Source organism: Notamacropus eugenii, chromosome 6 (assembly GCF_028372415.1).
Source record: "Notamacropus eugenii isolate mMacEug1 chromosome 6, mMacEug1.pri_v2, whole genome shotgun sequence".
Lineage (NCBI taxonomy): Eukaryota > Metazoa > Chordata > Mammalia > Diprotodontia > Macropodidae > Notamacropus > Notamacropus eugenii.
The window spans coordinates 54,754,761-54,775,225 of NC_092877.1; positions in this window are offsets into that span (position 1 = coordinate 54,754,761).

Below are 20,465 nucleotides of genomic sequence, written 5' to 3' on the forward strand. Positions count from 1 at the left end.
GTCAAAACCTATGGTCTTCTTCCTTGTATCTACTTACTGAGAATATCACTTGGCCTTCTTTCTCCCTTGACATGTCATTCACTCCCATGCCTTTGACCATCGTAGCACTTTCTCCTTATTTGATGTTCTTATTATGTTCTGTTTGGTATTTGTCTTCAAGGGTCCACACTTTCCTGGTTTTCCTATTAAGACTCCTATCTGCTTAATCATCTTTGGTAATATCATGATTACCCCTGACATTAGGTTACCTTCTAACTGTTGGAAAGGGGGTATAATGATTTACCCCTCCTCCACTTAGCTCCAGCTAAACCAAGTGAGCTGCAATATGGATCATGGACTAGTTTGAGAAGGTGATTTTCGGTTGTTAACAGGAACGACCCTTTTGATGCAAAACTGAGCTGTCCCCTGATAAAAGACTGACACTGCCCTTTGGAACTGGCCCTCAGGACTTGGAATGCAGAAAGTACAACTTGCTGCTAGAATTCAAGAGGAAGGAGATGCATAGGCTAGATCCCAGCAAGAAGCCAGAGAAGAAGAGGTGACGTCTCCAGAACAGAAGTGGGAACATTCTGAAGGGTCTTTTTTTAAAAACTAATCTTTCTCTTTCTTCTTGGGCAGAGCTGCTATGTACTTCTGCTTTTCTAACTAGGACTTTTTGCTTGTTTGTTTTTTAAATAGTATTTTATTTTTCCCAATAATATGTAAAGACAATTTTTAACATTCATTTTTATAAGATTTTGAGTTCCAAATTTTTCTCCTTTCCTCTTTCCCCTCCCATCTCCTTTAGACAGTAAGCGATTTTATATAGGTTATATATATGCAATCATGTAAAACATATTTCCACATTAGTCATGTTGTAAGAGAAACAAAAAAAACCTACTAAAAATAAGGCAAGTGAAAATAGCATGATTTGATCTGCATTCAGACTCCATATTTCTTTCTCTGGATGTTCATAGCTTTTTCCATCATGAATCTTTTGGAATTGTCTCAAAACATTGTGTTGCTGAGAAGAGCTAAGTCTTGATCTCAAAACATTGCTGTTATTGTGTAAAACGTTGTCCTGGTTCTCCGAATTTCACTCAGCATCCTTCATGTAAGTCTTTCCAGGGTTTTCTGAAATCCACCTGTTCATCATTTCTTATAGCACAACAGTATTCCATTACATTCATATACCACAACTTGTTTAGCCATTCCCCAGTTGATGGGCATCCCCTCGATTTCCAATTCTTGGCCACCACAGTAAGAGCTGCTATAAATATTTTTGTACATGTGGGTCCTTTCCCCTTTTTCATGATCTTTTTGGAATACAGACCTCTTAGAAATATTGCTGGGTCAAAGAGTATGCACAGTTTGATTGCTCTTTGGTCATTGTTCTGCTTAGGACTTCTCTCCTTCTTGGGGCAAAATGAAGTAGAAAGTAGCACCAGGCATCTGGAAGTTAGAAAAACTGGACACATGGTAAGGCCTGGTTATCCTCCATCTCATTGAATGAAAAAAGACTTAATGACCTCTATCTCATATAAGTCATATGAGCAGTCAAGCAGCCTGGTTGGGTTCTGGGTGGCCTGTGGTTAAAGGGGAGAAATAGAGAAAGCAAGAGACAAAAGGTATTTTCAGAGGTGATGGATCTTTCTGCCATCCTGATAGGTTTGAGGGGCATGCAGCTTGTGCCTTGGTTAGGTTTTCAATAAGCAGCTGAACAAGGCAGGGGAAAGAATTCTAGGTGGGAAGATAGGAATCTTCAGGGTACCAAGTGCTTTCAAATACATGGAATGCCTTCCAAGAACAGAGTTGCTTTGTTAAAAGATTCTTCCCCAGGAGTAGGCCCTTTCATGTTTTTGAGCCTCCTGGCAAAACCTTAGGAAGTAGAGGTAGGTGAATGAAAATAGTTTGACAACTCTTGTTGCATGCAGGATTCATATAGTCTCAGAGGTGATACAATTTAATAATTCACCAAGTATTTCTTAGGCAACTACTGCAGAAAAGATACTTTGTGCGGTGCTGAAGATATAAAAACAAAAATGACTTGTCCTCAGGGAACTTACTGTCTAGTAATGAAATGAGAAGGAACAACTACTGGTTCATCTCACCCACCAGGTCATCACAGCTTTGGTTGCTGGAGAGAAATGGGGTTGCTAAGCAACCCATTGGCTATTGAAATCACATATGTATTTTATTAGGCTCATCTAATATTAGATCTGGAATGGACTTTTGCTGGTTAGCTGTTTTAGTCATGTATGACTCTCTGTGACTAATGGAGTCTTTTCTTGGCAGATGTTGGAGTGGTTTGATATTTTCTTCTCCAGCTCATTTTACAGATGAAGAAACTGAGGCAAGCAGGGTTCAATGACTTGCTCAGGGTCACACAGCTAGTAAGTGTATCTGAGGCCAGATTTTAACTCATAAAAATGACTCTTCCTGACTCCAGGCCTGGCACTCTTTCCACTACACACCTAGTTGAAGGAACTTAGAGATCATCTAATTCAAATTTCTCATTTTACATATTCTGAGACCCAGAAAGAAGGAGTTTTCCCAAGATCAAGTAGACACTAAGAGGCAAAACTTTGACTTGAACCCAGGCCCTCTGACTACAAGTCCAATGTTCTTTCCATCATGAAATGTGCTAGTTCATAAGTAAAAGGGGCCATTAGGGAGGTCCACTCCACATGCTTCAGTGAAGAGCTGTCCTCAGTGAACTCTATTACCCACATGTGAATGAGCATCTAATAGAGCTGGATGTGGACTCAGAAAGAGTTGAAATCGAGGTTCAGACTCTTCCTAGCATCAGTTTTTTTCCTCGGTAAAATGATGTCATGTTACTAATCTACTTCAACAAATATTATGAGGATAAAATGAAATATATTAAGTGCTATGCAAATCTCAAAACACCATATTAAATGCCATCTGCTATTAGTAATAATCATCTAAAACAAAGACTAAAATACATAGTATTTTTATTTGTCTCTCTAATTTCATTATATTATAGAAGAGATGATCAGGTGACCCCTCAATTTGCTGGACTTGGGCACCTCTCATGAATCCAGACATGTACTCTGGTTTGTTACTGAGATAACACTAGAAACTCTGATCACCCAGAGACTGCAATTCAAGGCTTCTTCTGATCCCCTTTGCTATATGTGACCAGTCTGAACACTATTATCCAGATTTTTTATCCCCTATAGCACCAAATGTAGTACTCTATAACCAATCAACAAACGTGTATTAAAGATACATGCTTAATAAATGTTGGCTGTATTAAAATTTAACATAAGACAAAACAGGAAGATGATAAATGTTGGAGAAGATATGGGAAAGTTGGAACACTAATACACTGTTGATGGAGCTGTGAGCTGATCCAACCATTCTGGAGAGCAATTTGGAACTATGTCCAAAGGGCTACAAAAATGTGCATACCCTTTGGCCCAGAAATACTGCTTCTGAGACTGTATCCCCAAGAGATCATACAAATGGGAAAGGGTTCCACATGTACAAAATTATTTATAGCAGCTCTCTTTGTGGTGGCCAAAAACTGGAAATCAAGGGAATGCCCCTCAATTGGGGAATGGCTGAATAAATTGCAGTATATGAATGTAATGGAATACCATTTTATTATAAGAAATGATAAATAGGAAGACTTCAGAGAGGCCTGAAAAGACTTATATGAACTGATGCTGAGTGAAAGGAGCAGAACTAGGAGAACTTTGTACACAGTAACAACCACAGTGTGTGAGGAATTTTTCTGGTAGACTTAGTACTTCATTGCAATGCAAGGACTTAAAAATTTCCCAATTGTCTCTTGAGACAAAATGCCTTCCAAATCCAGAGAAAGAATTATGGAATTTGATTGCAGAATGAAACAGACCATTTTCTTTTGTATTATGTTTTGTTTTGTTTTATGATTTCTTCCATTCATTTGAATTCTTCTATGCAACATGACTAAGAGGAAAATGCATGTAATAGGAATTTATGTGTAGAACCTATATAAAATTGCATGCTGTCTCAGAGAGGGAGTGGGGAGATAGGGGAAAATATCTAAGATATAAGGAAGTAATTGTAGAACACTAAAAACAAACAAAATAATCTTAAAAATAAAAAATAAATTTAACAGAAGTTTAAATGTTTTATCATATTTAATGAGTACCATGCCACTTGAATATCTTGGAACCTTGAGTCTGTGTTCTAAGGCCCTTTGAAGTTCTAATATTCTGTGTTCTAAAGTACTTAGATGGAATCTCATACTTTAAAAAGGAATTTGTCACAGCTGAGTATGAAAGTGTCTCAATAATTAAATCCTTACCATGCCAATAAAAAAGAAAGGAGAGATGTCATGGGATCATAGTTCTGAAGCTGAGAACCTCGAAGGCTTTAAAAGAAGAAGAGACTAAAGCCTAGTGAAGCTAAGCAACTGGCTAAGGAAACCCAGCCTGGGCAGGTGAGAAAGGAGCTAGAATCCAGAAGCCTGGCATGGAGAAAATGAAATTGAATTTGGAATTGGAAGACCCGACTTCACACTCTGGATTAGAATATTTTGATATATCTACAAGCTATGAGGAGAGAAAGTCAAGAGAATAGATATAGTGGACCCCTCTAATCACTCAGGACAACTTCTGATTAGGAAGAAAATTAGGAAACCAAGAAGGGCTAAGCAGAAAGAATATTGTTTCCATTAAGATCGAAAGAATAGAAGGGTGACCTTCCAAAAACAGGATAAACACAACACTTGTCTGGAAGATACACTGGTCATGAACTCCATGGAAAACAAATACATCCAAAGGACAATCCCATATATAGAGGTTTTCCGAAATATTGGCCATAGAGAAGTTGAAATAGCAAGTTGAATCTATGCATGTTTCTGGGGAACCTCTAAGGGCTCATAGAGAAAATACATAAAGTTTTAGATAATAGCACATCTCCCCAAGGGATTTTTGAGGATCACAGTGTTTAAGCCAGTGCCTGACATATGAAAAGCACTACATAATGTTAGCTGATAATTAATATTATAAATTGTTATATATAGCTAATATTATTATATAGAACTTGTTTTATACTTATACATTATGATTCTTTTGAAAATTTTTACTATGTCCTCAAATCACATTGATAAGTACTATGTATGAAGTTTATATTGATAATACAGAATTGATTGTTTTAATGGAAAAAAATAAAGTACTTAGGTGGTAGAGAGGGAAAAGGGTCTTAGGCTACAGGGTGGCAGGATTGGAATCTGAGAATTGAAAGGGACCTCCGAGGGCATCCAGTCTAATCTGTTTCTGACAGGAATCCCTTCTATAACATCTGACAACTCGTTTTCCGACATCAACAATTCTTTCAACCAAGCCTCCTATGGCATGGTCTCGAGTCTGCTTATGATTCTGGTTGTTCTCCTCTGGAAAGCTTGTCAATACCTTTCCTAGAATGTCAGATCTGGAAGGGACCTTAGAACACAAACTATCACAGTTGGGAGAGATCTTAGAGCATATAATGTCAGATCTGGAAGGAACCTTGGAAGCCAAACTGTCATAACTGGGAGAGAACTTGGACATAGAATGTTAGAGTTAGAAGAGATTTCAGAATAGAGAATGCTAGAGCCTCAAGGAACCTCAGAACACAGAATTTCACGGCTGCGAAAGAACTGAGAAACTAGACCCTAGAACATCAGAGTTCAAAGGAACTTTAGAGTCAATCTAGTCCAATGTCTTCATTTTATAGACAAGGAGGCTGAAGTCCAGAGAAGTGAAGGTACTAGTGGTGGCCCAAAGCCACCCAAATGAGTTAGTAGTAGAATCAGCACTAGAACCGGGACTTCTTGAATCAATTCATCATTATCAGTCAATCAATGAGTATTTATTGAGCACTTCCCATGCTAAGCACTGGGGACACAAAGAAAAAGCAAACTAGATTTTTCTACCACATCAGCAAACTCTTCCATCCCTGCATAGAACTGGCAAGGTAAGCAAGTGTTGGCACCCCTGGCACTTCCTCTCCCTTGAGGTTTTTTTTTTCCACTTCAAGCATGTTAAGCTAACAGGCTCTGGGTTTTATTTCTTTCTCTAAAGTGTAAAGCTCAGTTACTGATATTGCAAAAGTGTCTCTTCTGAAGTTTCCCTGGGAGTAAGAATAATCGAACTTGCACATATGCCTGTACGGGTTTCTGTAAAGCTCAAAGGAGATGACATGTGGAAGATGACATGGCATTATTCAATGAAAAGTCCCCCCAAAACATAGCCCCTCCATAAAAAAAAGGGTACTCTCCCTTGGAAAGTATAAGTGGAGAGATACCAAGGGCCAAAGCTCAAAATCATGACCAATGAAAGCTTTCAACAATTCCTTCTATTAAGATAATGACTTCCTAAGGACAAAATTGGAGTCCTGTTCAACCCTTCCATAGAACCAAGCCCCAGGGTCTAGCCTAGAGGAGCCCTAGGTTTGACCACCAACTTGGAGCCTCATTTCCCATATGTCCTGGGCAAGTCTTTCCAGACTTCAGTGCTGTTTTTTACTTCTTCTCTGAAATGATAATAATTCAATCTTGTACTACCTACATCACTGGGTTATTGTGAAGAAAGCCATTTGTAAACCTTACAGTACAGGCAAGGTGAGTCATTGCTGTTTATAGTTTCAGGAAATTGGCGAAAAGGTTTGTGGCGATATAGCCAAGTAATCTCCCTGGTCCTCTGTTTCCCTATCTGTAAACTGAAATAAAAACCCTCATACTTCCTAACAGGCTTGTGATGGAAGGACTTTACAAACTTTAAGTGGAAATGATTAGCTGCTCAGCAAGCACTTGGCATAATTCTTTTCACCTTTTATGCTTACTACCTGTGTGACCTTGGGCAAGTCACTTAATTTTCCTGGGCCTCAGTTTCCTCATCTGTAAAATGAGAGGGCTGAACAAGTTGGCTTCCAGCTTCCAGCTGTGCATTGGTAGATGCAGAAAAGGTTATTCATATTTGGCAGATCCATTTGCATAATCATTTATTTAAGACCTGTGCCAAGTACCTTTCTTAGGGAAGGCATAAGAAACTACTTGTTCACTAAACCCTAACTAATTTCAACTGATGTCATACCCAGTGGGGGAAAAAACGACTTCATGGAAGCTCCTTAATTGGTTTAAACTATGTTAAGCTATTCTATAATTCTAAGTATTAAAGCATAGAATAGTAACATGGAAACCTAGTACAGTGAGAAACAGTCAGAAGGTTCAAATCCTTGGGCAAGCCACTTAACTTCCTGGGGTCTCAGTTTTCTCAGCTGTAAAATGGGCAGGGGAAAGTGATTTGGAAACTAGATTACTGGGAACCTTTTCAGCCCTAGATCCAATGATTCCATGATGTTTGAAACAGAAGCATGGCAGAGGTGTAAAGTTTCTTAGAATATAGAGTATCAAAAAGTAGAATCTTAGAACAAAACCTTGGAACAAAATATAAAATGTTAGCACTAGCAGTATAAAATACAAAGTCTCCAGCTTGGAATTTAAAGCCCTTTACAGTTTCTCTCCAGCCGACCTTTCCAGGCTTCTTTCCTATTCCTCCCCCTTTCCACATTCCAGACAATCAAGCTTGCTGGCTGTTTCCCACATGCAGAGTCCCATCTCCCACTTGTATGCCTTTGTACATTCTTACTCCAAGCTCTTTTCAGGTGCCACTTATAAGAAGCTTTTCTGACAGCCCCCCTCCTGATAAGTTATTAATGTTCCCTCCAACTTCTTCAAATAATTCTGCATAAAGGATATGATGTGATAGAACTGTTTACATATATCATATCCCTCAGTGAGTTTGTTAGGGAAAGAACTCTTTTTGCTTTTGTCTTTGTATCCCCAGAGACTGTCGCTTAGTAGGCACTTGATACATGTCTGTTTAAGTGAACTGAGGGAATATTAGAAGAAACTATTCAGAGCTGAAAGGGGCTTTACTGATCAAAGACCTAAAAAACAAAACTAAAGGAACAATGGTTTCTAATGGTTTAATTTTAGATTAGCCCATGTTAGATTATCAAAGAACATGTGTTTGGGTGGTGGAGGTGGGGTCTAGGGTCTGAGGATACCATTACTAGAAACCCCTACCATCACTCCATTAGAACAGGCCACCTGTAAGGTAGGCCTTAGCACTAGGTATTACACAATGATCATAAGTAGGAGGGGGGACATACTCTACCTGAGGAAGAAATAAAAAATAATACTAATGAAAAATGAAACAAAACTGATTATTTAAATTAATTCAAGAACATCTAAACCTTGAAAACATGAATTTGTCACCATGGGGATTTCTGTAGCCCGATCTTCTCAGTTTTCCAGATATTAACTAGAAATCCAGGATGTCTCCCTGCAGCGAAAGGAAAGCATATTCTTGGTATAATTTGCATCCTCAAACATTGATAATCTACCTCCTATGCACAAAACCCTGGGAACACAACAATGAAAAAGGGTAACCCCTAGCCTCAAGAGCCTGAACAGATCTGTTTGTAGTTCAATGCTTTGTAAACATGACACAAGAGAAAGAATATTGATGTTAAAGACTGGGCACCTAAATTCTAATCTCGACTCTTGCATTTACTACCTCTGTGACCTTGGACAAGTCAGTTAAATTTCTGGGTTTTAGTTTCTTCGTTTGTGACATTAGGGAGTTGTATTAGATGATCTTGAAGGTCCTATACATGATATTAGTATTATTACAATAAAATTCTCTTATCCTTCATAGGGAGATGGAAATAATCCTGGATTCTTGGAAGCTCCATCTGTGGAGCACAAGCCCTGGCAGATGCCATCAAAGTGGAAAGGCTTTGAGTACAGGACTTTTGATGGACTGTGTGCCTGTTGTCTGAGTTGAACTCCAGAGAATAGCTCTTTTGAAAACAGTAACCCATGAAGTCTAGATTCTAAGGCATAAAGAAGGGGCTGCAACCTATATCAAGGGGAAAAAGTTCCCGCACACATTGGTGACTGATTGAGTGAAAACGAGTACATCCAGCCCACCATATCTATCTGGTCCTGGAACCCAAACCATGCATTGCTTTGATATCCACGCAGCCATCTGTCTACCCAGGTTGTCTTTGTATCTTTCTGCCAGTGCATATGTAGCCTACTTTCACCCATCTTCCCAACCCCTTTGTCACTGCTTTCTATCTCTTGTTCTTGGAACAGCAATCAGATCAATAGTGCTATTGTTTCTGGAAAGGATGTCTCAATTGACTGCCCTATGGATCAAATTCTCATCTCTGTGGCTTGCCAGACCAAGCTCTTCATCCTGGCCACCACTTCCCTATATGTCTTGCCTTCCCTTTCAGAGATTCTCTCTCTCTCTCTCTCTCTCTCTCTCTCTTTCTCCCTCCCTCCCTCTCTGTCTCCCTGTTTCTCTCTCTCTTCCCTCTTTCCTTCCCTCCCTCTCTCTCACCAGAACTTGCCTGGAATATATTACTTAGTGAATATTTTTCAGTCATTTATTTTAATGACTTAATAGGTAGGTGAGGAATATATGCAAACTACTATAATAAATGAATATTTCATTTTAAGGAAGTACCCCTAGGCCAGCTGTCCTTAGCCCTTTGTTTCTCTCTGGACCTCACTCCTGACTCTCCAGACTTTTTCTTTCACTGCAGCCCATCAGACTTCTCATCCCTCAGCCCCTGAGGCCTCTACCTCTCACTGGTAGTTTCCTCCTTTAACCTCCAATATAGGAAGGACTCTAGGCCGATGATGTCTACTTCTTTATTCCTTTCTGGGTCTCACTCCTATGTTTCTGGATTTCTCTTTCCACCATGCCCTTATGCAGGTTATTCACCCCGCCCCGCAAACAAACACTTTTCAACTTACTTTTGGATGTTATCTTCCTTCAATGGAATATAAACTCCTCAAAAACAGGGCTTACTTTTCTTTTTGCTTTCATTTGTGTCTCTGATGCTTAGGACAGTTCTGGCCACATAGTCAATGCTTAATAAATGTTGATTTGACTACAAGGTATAATGTGGCATGTGCCTAAGAGAAGTTAAACAGAGAGGGATAAAATATAAAATATTGGAGTAGGATGGGGGCAGGCATTCCTTTAGCTGAGGGATCAAGGGAAACTTCTTGAGAAGGTGGATACTGATCTAGGCCTACTCAAAAGAGGATTTTCAACAGGCTAAGATGATGAAGGAAAGGTGGAAAGGAGGAAAATCTATTCTAAGCATTGTTATGGTTGTTCAGTTGTCTCAGTTGTTTGGGTTTTCTTGGCAAAGATACTAGAGTGATTTGTCCTTTCCTTCTGCAGTTCATTTTACAGATGAGGAAACTGAGGCAAACAAGTATAGTGACTTGCCCAAGGTCATACAGCTAATAAGTATTTAAGGCTGGATTTGAATTCAGGTCTTCCTGAATCCAGGCCCCAAGCTTTATCCATAGTGCTACCTTGTTGCCCCTTGTTTAAAACATTGGAGAAAATGTGAATACACAGAGGCCTGAAATCAAGAAGAGGGAATCCCAAGTAGTCCAGTCAGGCTAAGGAGATCAAAGGAAGTGATTTAAAAGCTGAGGAACTTTCTACTGTACTGTTCATAGACATGAAGGGTGTGTGTGTGTGTGTGTGTGTGCGTGTGTGTGTGCGTGTGTGTGTGTGTGTCTGTGTGTGTGTGTGTGTACCAATTAGTGTTAAGTAGGTGCTGTCCATGGTCCAGATCCATAAGTTGCTATTCAGGTGCTGAAATTAGTGTCTGTAATGGTCACACACGGATCCCTGGCAGCTCTGTGTGCTAAGCTACAGTCTTATCCTCAACATCCCAGTGAGCTTTAGGCAGCTTTTTATAAAGACTAAGCATTTTGAGCAAGCCTTGATGGTTAGACTGGCACTTACCCTTCCTCCATCTCACTAGGAGAGCCTACTCTGAGTGCCTGACTTGGTACAAGTTCAAGGGATCACAGGAATAGATTCAGACACAGAAAGGACCATGCAAATATTCTTGACTAATCCTCTCATTTTACAGATGAGAAAAGTGAGGCCACAGGAGTTAAAATGACTTGTTCATACAAGTAGTAAGTAAGAATCCTGAATTTTTAATCCAGGTCCTATGACTCCAAATCCAACACTCTTCCCATTGTACTAATGCCTTAAAATGAATGATAAAGGGAATTGTCCAACTGATAGCTAGATTCTCCCTCCCCCTATCTTTATATGTGCATATGTTTACCCTGCTATTCACAAAGATACATTTAAATACCTCATGCATCCTTCAATAAAGTGGAATTCCCTTATGGGTTTGCTTATCTGTGCCTCTCTAGGTGAAGTACTGTATTTAGACACACCAATTAACTGAAGGGTTGCAACTGCAGTGGTAGAGAGAATATGCCCAAAAATGAAATCATGGATTGAAGTATTGAATAAGAAGTTATTATTATCAATAACATCATTCCTAAGATATTGAGTATCATATATTCACACAAATAAAGGGGATGAAGAATTTGTATTGCCCAGATTATTACATGCAGTTGAATGGGCAAGCCACTGTCTACCAGCTAGTCAATCAACAAATATTTATTAAGTTTTTACAATGTTCCAGGCACTGGAAATATAAAGGCATCAGTGAAACAGTCCCTTCAATCAAGGGCCTCACAACCTATATCTGGAGACAATACATATATAAATAGGTACACCCCCCCCAAAAAAAATACAAGGTAAATGTTCGGGTAGAGAGTACCAGTAGCTGGGGTGGGGGTGGAGATGGGGTTTGAAAAAGATTCATGGAGAATAAGTGTCACTCAACCAGGGTTTTGAAGTAAGTAAAGGATTTTAAGAGGTGGAGGTGAGGTAGGAGTATATTCTAATAATGGAAACAGCTAGAGTCAAGGTATAGAAACAGTAGATAGAATGTAATATATGAGGAACAATAAGAAGGCTTGTTTGCCTGACAGAAAGCAAGAAAGGAAACATCATATAACAAAAGGTAATTTGGGGCAAATTTTTAAAGGGTTTTAAATGCCAAACAGAAGAGTTTCTATTTGAGCCTGCAGCAAAAGAAAGCCATTGGAGTTTATTGAATAGGGAAAATGGCATCATCAATCACTTTGGCAGCTATGTGGATGGCTGATTGGAAACAGAAAAGATTTGAGGCAATTGAGACCAATAAGGAACCGATTGCACTAGTCCAGGTTAGAGATGATGGGACCTGAACTGAGGTTGTGGCTGTGAGAATAGAGGAAAGGGAAAATGTAATAGATGTGAGATAGAAATGAAATTATTTGGCAACTGATTAGAGATATGGGATGAGAGGTGGATTGAAGGATGACACCAGTGTTGCAAATTTGGGTGACCAGAAGGACTGTGATATATGCTCATTATTAATAGGAAAGTTCAAATGAAGGATAGGTTTGGGGGAGTTGATAAATAATCCATTTTGGGTATACCAAGTTTGAAAGGCTTATGGGACAACCAGTTTATAATTTCAAATGGCTGGAAATGTGCAATTGGAGCTCAGGAAAGTGACCAGGGTCAGAAATAGAGAATGAAAGTCGTCTGCATAGAGATAAAAATCAAAGTCATGAGAACTGATGAGGTTATCAAGTGAGAGTGTGCAGGGATAAGAGAAGCTAGCAGAGAATAGATCCTTGGGATACACCCACAGTTAATAGAGTTTAATTTGGAAGATGAGATAGCAAAGGAGACTTAGAGTGATGAGACAGGTAGGAGGAGAACCAAGAGAGAGCAGTGCCATGGAAACTGAGAGAGGAGAGGGTGTCCAGGAGGAGAAAGAGTTGTAAAAGATAAAAAAAATGACAACAGTACATGATCTCAGATATCTTAATTCTCCTGGGTCTATTTGTTTATCACAATAAGAATCAATTATACTCATTAGCCTATACTTACTAAATCAGATATTTTTGAAAAAATTTCAATAAAGATGAAACAAAAGTGGTTTTCCCCATTGACCTAGCAGACACAAGATAATGAAAAGACATGGAACTTGGAGTTGGAAGTTTTGGCATCAGTTTAGCTTTTGCTATTTCCTAGCTAGGTGGACTTACACAACCTAAGTCTTGTTTTTCTCATCTGTAAAATGAGATAAACAAAACCAGGGTTAGGAAAGACCTAGGTTTGGATTGTGAGGACTAAAGGAGATAATAATTGTAAAGTGCTTAGCATAGCACCTGGCACATAGCTCTATAAAAATGGATGATGATGGTGGTGGTGGTGGTGCTGCTGCTGCTGCTGTGTGCAGCATCCTGTCTGTGCTTAGTGCTGGGAGAGATGAAAAGATTAGATGAGACCATACCTGCCCTTGCAGTTTAATAAGGATAGAAAAAACACATGTGGATAACTCTAACAAACAATATTATTTAATGAGCACATGAGAGATGGAGCACGCATGAAGTTTTATAAAGATTGTTTACTAAGGTGCGAGGGGATGTGGAGGGAGGATTCATACAAATGAGAACAGATAAGGGTTTTTTTTGTTCTTAGCATGTAGCACATAATAGATACTTGATAAATGCATTTGGTTGATCCTGGGAGTATTTATAATGGAGTCAAGTCTCCTTATGTATCTCAGTTACTCCCTCAGTAAAACATGGGGATTAAACTAGTTAGTCTCTGAGGCCACTCCCAGATCTAATCCTATGAGTTATTATTATAATAATATCATGATCATTATCCCACTGCTACTTCTGTAGCTCTCCAGGTCTGAGTCCAGTATAGGTTTATTGCTGTTGTATTTTTATACCATGCTATAACCTGAATTCCTTATCGATAATGGGGAGCCAGGAGCTTCTTGCCAATGTATTTCAGCATTAGCATGCATACATCCTCATTTCTGCGTGCACTGGAGCCGCCAAGCTTCAGACAGAGGTGTTTCCATCAGACCTCTCCAATAAATGGCAAGCTGCAAAGGCTGGTGGGTCCAGGGAGCAAGCAGAGCAGTAACCTGTCCATGGGGGTGGGAAAGGAGAGGGATGGAGGAGACAAAGGGAAAATAAACACTAACAATGTTTTCTTTGAAAGAATTCTGGCCAAAAAAGGAGGGAGTATGTTTCCCAGGCCAGGAGAAGAGCAGCCACTGTTTCCAAGGAAACTTAGTCCTGCACCTCTGCAAACATCAATGGATTGGATGGTGAGGGTTTTTTCTTCTTTCTTGTCTCCAAAGGAGGATGAGGAAATATTTTCCCTCCCAGGCTGGCAAAGGCAGAGATACTTCAAAATCCAAATGAAAGAGGTGGAAGGCTCAGGAAAGCTGCAAACTATTCTGCTGATTGAGAGCGGTATGAGGTCTTAGGCAGAGCCCACACTCAGTGTCAAAGAGAAGTTACCTTCACTGTGCTGGCACAGGGAAACACACTTCTTTGGGAAACACACTCTGCACTGAGAAATGCTGTTCTGGTATCATCCTGCTAATCACTTTAAACAGTCTGCACAACCCTTGTCTGAACAACCAGGGTGATTATTTTTCTCCTTTCTGCAGACTCACCAGTGTTTTCACTTCTGTTGTGCTGAAGAAAGACAGGCAGAATTTAATTTAACATAGAATATAGAACACAGGCTGGTATATGCAAAAGGGACTTTGGAATTTGGAGGGTCCTTAGAATGTGGAATAGTAGAGATAGAAGAGACCTTAGAACATAGAATATCAGTGGTGGAAGGGAACTTGAAACATGGAATATCAGATAAGGGAAGAAACTTAGAACAAAACAACCAGGATGTTTATTTTTGAAAAGTAGCAGTTAAGTGAGGTGGTACAAATCTCTAATCTCTATTAATGGGGGAGGCTGAAGCTAATGAATTAATTGAGTTTGAGAGTTCTGAGCTGCAGTAAGACTAAAGCCAATTGGACAACTGCACTGCCTGCTACCAAAATGTCAAATTCCTGGGAATAGGGGCACCATCAGGTTGCTTAAGGAGAGGCAAATGAGCCCAGGTTGGAAATCAATCAGATCAAAGATTTCATGCTAAGCCCTAGTGATATTAGGATATTTGTGGTCGCTGTGCTTCCTACCTGGATAAGATAGGGAGAAGAAAGACAGGAAGGAAGGAAGGAAGGAAGGAAGGAAGGAAGGAAGGAAGGAAGGAAGGAAGGAAGGAAGGAAGGAAGGAAGGAAGAAAGAGAGAGAGAGAAAAAGAAAGAAAGAAAGAAAGAAAGAAAGAAAGAAAGAAAGAAAGAAAGAAAGGAAGGAAGGAAGGAAGGAAGGAAGGAAGAAAAAAGAAAGAAAGAAAGAAGAAAGAGAGGAAGGAAGGAAGAAAGAAAGGAAAGAAAGGAAGAAAGGAAGGAAGGAAGGAAAGGAAGGAAGGAAGGAGGAGAGAGAGCCAGAAAGAGAAAGAGAGAAAGAAGGAAGGAAGGAAAGAAGGAAAAGAGATCATAATGAAAGGAAGAGAGAAGAGAAAATATGGAAAGAAGAGAAAGAAGAGAGGATAAATGAAGAGAAGCAAAGCAAAGAGAATAAAAAGCAACAATGCCTTAAAAATTAAACAGAATCATTGACATGGTAGTGAGCTTTCCGTCACTAGATGGGAGTTTATCATTTCTCAGATGATAAATTTCAGTTAAAAGGCACACCATTCCTACCTAATAGGACTAGGGGAAATGGAACAAAAGAATAAATAAGATAAAATAAAAAACTGAAAAAAAAGTCAGAAAAAAAATGATTCCCAACATTTCCACTGAGAACACACAATGTGAGAAATAGATCCCTGGTTTCAAATAGATCCTTGATGATCAATTGCTAGGGATGCTTTATAGTGTCTTCCTGCATCCATCAAGGGGTTGGATTAGATTGACTTCTTTCACTTGCCTTCTCTGGGCCTCAGTTTCCCCATCTGAAAAATTGAAGGTGTTGTCAAGTTGGATGAGCTCTAATTTTTCTTCTGGCTCTAGATTCTCTAAATTCAGTAAATATGTGTTGAGTTCATACAATCTTAGGCACTGTGCTTGGTTCTGGGGAGACAAAAATGAAAATAAGATAATCTCTGTTCTGAAGGCTAGGGAGATAAAAATAAGGCAATTGAATTGACTAGGGATCCCCACTAGGTGGGTGGTGGATAAGTAAGGAAAGGAAGTTATGCCTGAGCTGCTCCTTGAAAGAAGATACTCATTCAGAGAGGAGGAGATAAGAAGGGAGTACATTTTAAGTATTGGTGAAGACTTGTGCCAATGCAGAAAGGCAAGAGAAGGAAATGTCAAGTGTGGAGAACAGCTACATTTGAGTGGAACACAAATGTGTTAAGTGGAGCAATAGGAAATGAGATGAGAAAGGTGAGCTGGAGTCAGGTTGTGGAGGGATTGAAGTGGCAATCAGAGGAATGTATATTTTATCCTACAGGCAACTGGGGGCCACTCAAGTCTTTTGAGCAGGGAAGTAATGTGGTCAGATATGTGCCTTACAAAAATGATTTCAGTGGCTACGTGGAGAATGAGTTGAATGGGGGAAAATCTGGAGACGAGGAGACCAATGAAAAGTCTATTAAAATAGTCTGTACATGATAAGGACATAAATCCTGATGCTGGACGGTAGAGGAAAAATTCAATGAAAAATTAAATTTCTAGGTGATTTGGCAGTGGTGGAGGAAAGGAGAGTGATGAAATATGGCCAAGCATTTTTTCTCATGCCTTGAGAGGGAATTTCTCAAATAAAAAATTATAGTGAAAAGGCCTAACTGTTTTGCCCATTGAGACTAATGAGAACTGAACAAAGTTATGTGGGGAGTAATAGATTCTCGACATTCCCATTCAAAATACAGAAGTTGAGAAATTTAGAATTATAGACTGTACATATATATATATATAGGGGAGAGAGAGAGAGAGAGAGAGAGAGAGAGAGAGAGAGAGAGAGAGAGAGAGAGAGAGAGAGAGAGAATATAGGGTTATTATTTAGTCATGTCCAACTCTTTGTGACCCCATTTGGGAGTTTCTTGGCAAAGATCCTGGAGTGGTTTGCCATTTCCTTCTCCAGTTTATTTTACAGATAAGGAAAAGGAGGCAAATGGCCTTAAGCAACTTGCCCAGGTCATACCACTAGTAAGTTCTAAGGCCAGATTTGAACTCATAAAGATGAATCTTCCTGATTCCAGATCCAGTGCTCTATTCACCGTATTACTTAGGAACCTCAAAATATAGAGCAAAAAAGCAAGATCTGGGAAGGGCCTTAGATATAATCTAGTTATAGGATTTCTCTTCTAAGTGCCCGACCTGTGGTGGAGACTTCTGAGTTCTTATTTGTCTGATCAGCCACAGTCAGACATGCTGTACCTTGACCCCAACATCTTGATGTCATTTTGGTTTTTTTCAAGTACAAAAGATAGCAACCCTAGTCACAGGCTCAAAAAATCATATGTACTAAGTTAGATAGGACCTCAGAGGCCCTTATCCAACCCTTCATGTCATAAATAAGGAAACAGAGACCTATAGGAGGAGACATAGTTTGTGACAGATTATTCACCCAGATGACAATGACAGAGCCAAAACTGAACAGGAAGTCTTCTAATTCCAAATCTGGTTATGTCCTTTAATGCAGAAACTGAGAATCAGAGAAGCAAACTAATTTGCCTAAGGCCACAGAGATAGTTCAGGGAGAGAAATATTCTCACAATTCCTTGAGCCTAAAGAAATTGAGGAGACTTTTTAACCAATGCATTGAGGGGGTTGATGTATTGAGATAAAGCGAATGATAAGGATGTGGAGCCTGAGGCAGTAGCCTAGAATACAAATTGGAGCTGAGCTGCCCTTACCTCTCAACTCCAGCCAGGCTGCAGTCAGTGGAATACAGAGAGATAGAAATCTAATCAGACTTAGAGAGCTGGAAACTCTACTTGCCTGACCTCAAGAGTCAGTGCAGCTCATTGAGGAGTGTTGTGGTGATGCCAAGGAGGGTTTGGGCAAGACAGTCCATAGTGGGTGGTCCTTGAACAAGAAAGGATTCCTGATGCTTTGGCTGGAAGGAGATTGCAGAGAGAAAACTGGTATGAAACAGATCAAGGAAGTCTCTACCTAGAGGGAGAAAGAGACTAGGGGAGAGAGTTCTGTCAAGAGTTCAATAAATTTGTTTTGGTACTGGGGACAAGACTGGCCATTAGTAATACTGAGAAGTGACTGTCTGCCTTCTAGTTCTTACCTCCATCTCTCCATGTGTCCTAATTCTACCTCATGGTATCTCCCTCTTGGGGGTGTGGAGGAGGGATAGCAGACAGAATGGCATTTTAACAATATCTTTGGGGGGGGGTGAAATTCAATGAAAGTCAATTCAAAAAGGCATTTATTCAGTTCCAACTCTATGAAAGGCATTGTATCAATCACTGAGGACACAAAGATGCAAAAAACAAAAAAAAAAATGAAGTTTCTGCTTGGGAAAAGTTTACCAAACTACTGTATAATTAGGATTTAGAACTGGAAGGGATCTTGGAGATCCTTGTTTTAGCCCCTTGCTCCTTATAAATGAAGAAGCTGAGACCCATAGAGGAAATATAGCTTGTCCAAGGTCATCTAGACAAAACAGAACAGAAGAAAAAGTTGATGCCAAATTATTTGAGTCCAAGTCCAATGCTCTTTTCTTTGGTAGTAGAACTCAGGCCCTTGCTTAATTGTGGTCCCCCTGAAAGCTATCCCAAGTTCAAGACCATCCAGGTATATATCCCATCAAAATCAGTTCGTGAGCCCCCTCAGATGTTTGTTTGAAGTTTTTTTTTTAGTTGATCAATCTGTCAATCTGAATTCAAGGGCAAGATATCAAAATGGAGGTCTTTCATCAGGGCAAATGAGTTTCAGCTCAGGGTATCACACAGCAAGTCCTGGGGTACCCAAGGAAGGAGCTGGGAGCAGGTTTTATATAGACAGCTAAGAGGTAATGGCCAGGCTGAACGTGGAAAGAGTTAAGGACATCTCACAGTTAAACTAGGTAAGTTGCTTTACATAACAAGTGAAAATCCATAGAGAAAGCTTGGGAATCTCTGGAAGGGAGAGTTTGGGACATTTACAAAATGAACTGGGGTTGGGAGTGATAATGTCTGGTCACCATCAGGCAATTCATGTATCTGGGAATGGGGACAAAGTGAGAGTCAGTTAGCTGAGCTTAACAAGACAAAAAGTCATTTAAAAACATTAGGGGAGGCAGAGCCAAGATGACTGAGTTAAGGTAAGGACTCTCCTGAGCTCTTCCCCAAACCCCTCCAAATACCTTTAAATAATGACTCTAAACAAATTCTAGAGTGACAGAACCCACAAAAAGGACAGAGTGAAACAATTTTCCAGGAAAAACAAATTTGAAAGTTGTCAGGAAAAGTTTGTTGCACCAGGGTTGGAGAGGACTACAGTCCAGCACAGGCCATGCCAGTGCATATCAGATCCCAGTAAACCAGAAGTAGTCCTTGGGAGTCACTGAATCAGCAGTGGCAATAGCTGCTTCCAAACTTCTCAGCCCACAGATGGTAACTGGTCAAAAGGAGATTACAAGAGTCTCTTTGCTAACACTGAGGCAGGATTTAGTTACTTTTCTCATACTTAGATTCAGTTGAAGTCCTGGGTCGCAGTCCCAGGGCAACAAGGAGCACTAGCATACCAGAACTTGTGGCCACAGTGAAGCAGAGACCCTCCACGTGGTTCTAGGGAAGAAAAGAGTGCTTGTGGTTGCTCACAGACCAGAGTAGTAAACACCTCTCTTTAGATCACACCACCTTGGAAGAACTGAAAACTTATAGGTTCCTAGAAGTATCTCTGAAAACAGCTACAATAAAACAAAATAAAACAAAAAACCCTGAAGCTTGGGACAGTGCACCCTCTACTTGGGAAGCAGAGCCCTACTTTAACAAAGAATTAAAAGTCAAGAAATAGGCTGGGAAAATGAGCAAATAACAGAAAAAATTTCTGACCATAGAAAATTAGTATGGTAACAAGAAAGATCAAACAATCACTCAGAAGATAACAAGTCAAAATTCCTGCATCGAAAGATTCTTAGAAAAATATGAATTGGTCTCAGATCATGGAAGAACTCAAAAAGGATTCTGAAAATCAAGTAAGAGAGGTGGAGGAAAAATTGGGAAGAGAAGTGAGAGCAATGCAAGAAAATCATGAAGAGTCAACTGCTTAGTAAAGGAGACAAACAAAAAAATGGAAGAAAATAACACCTTTCAAAATAGACTATGCTAAGTGATAAAAGAGGTCCAAAAAGCCAACGAAGAGAATAATGCCTCAGAAAGCAGAATTGGCCAAATGGAAAAGGAGGTCCAAAGGATCATTGAAGAAAATAATTTCTTAAAAATTTGAATGCAACAAATGGAAGCTAATGGCTTTATGAGAAATCAAGACATAATGAAATAAAGCCAAAAGAATGAAAAAAGAAGACAATGGAAATATCTCTTTGGAAAAACAACCAAAACAACAACAACTGGAAAACACATCCAAGAGAAATAATTTTAAAATTATCAGATGACCTGAAAACCATGATCAAAAAAAAAAAAAAAAAAGAACCTAGAAATCATCTTTCAAATAATTATCAAGAAAAACTACCCTGATATTCTAGAAGGAGA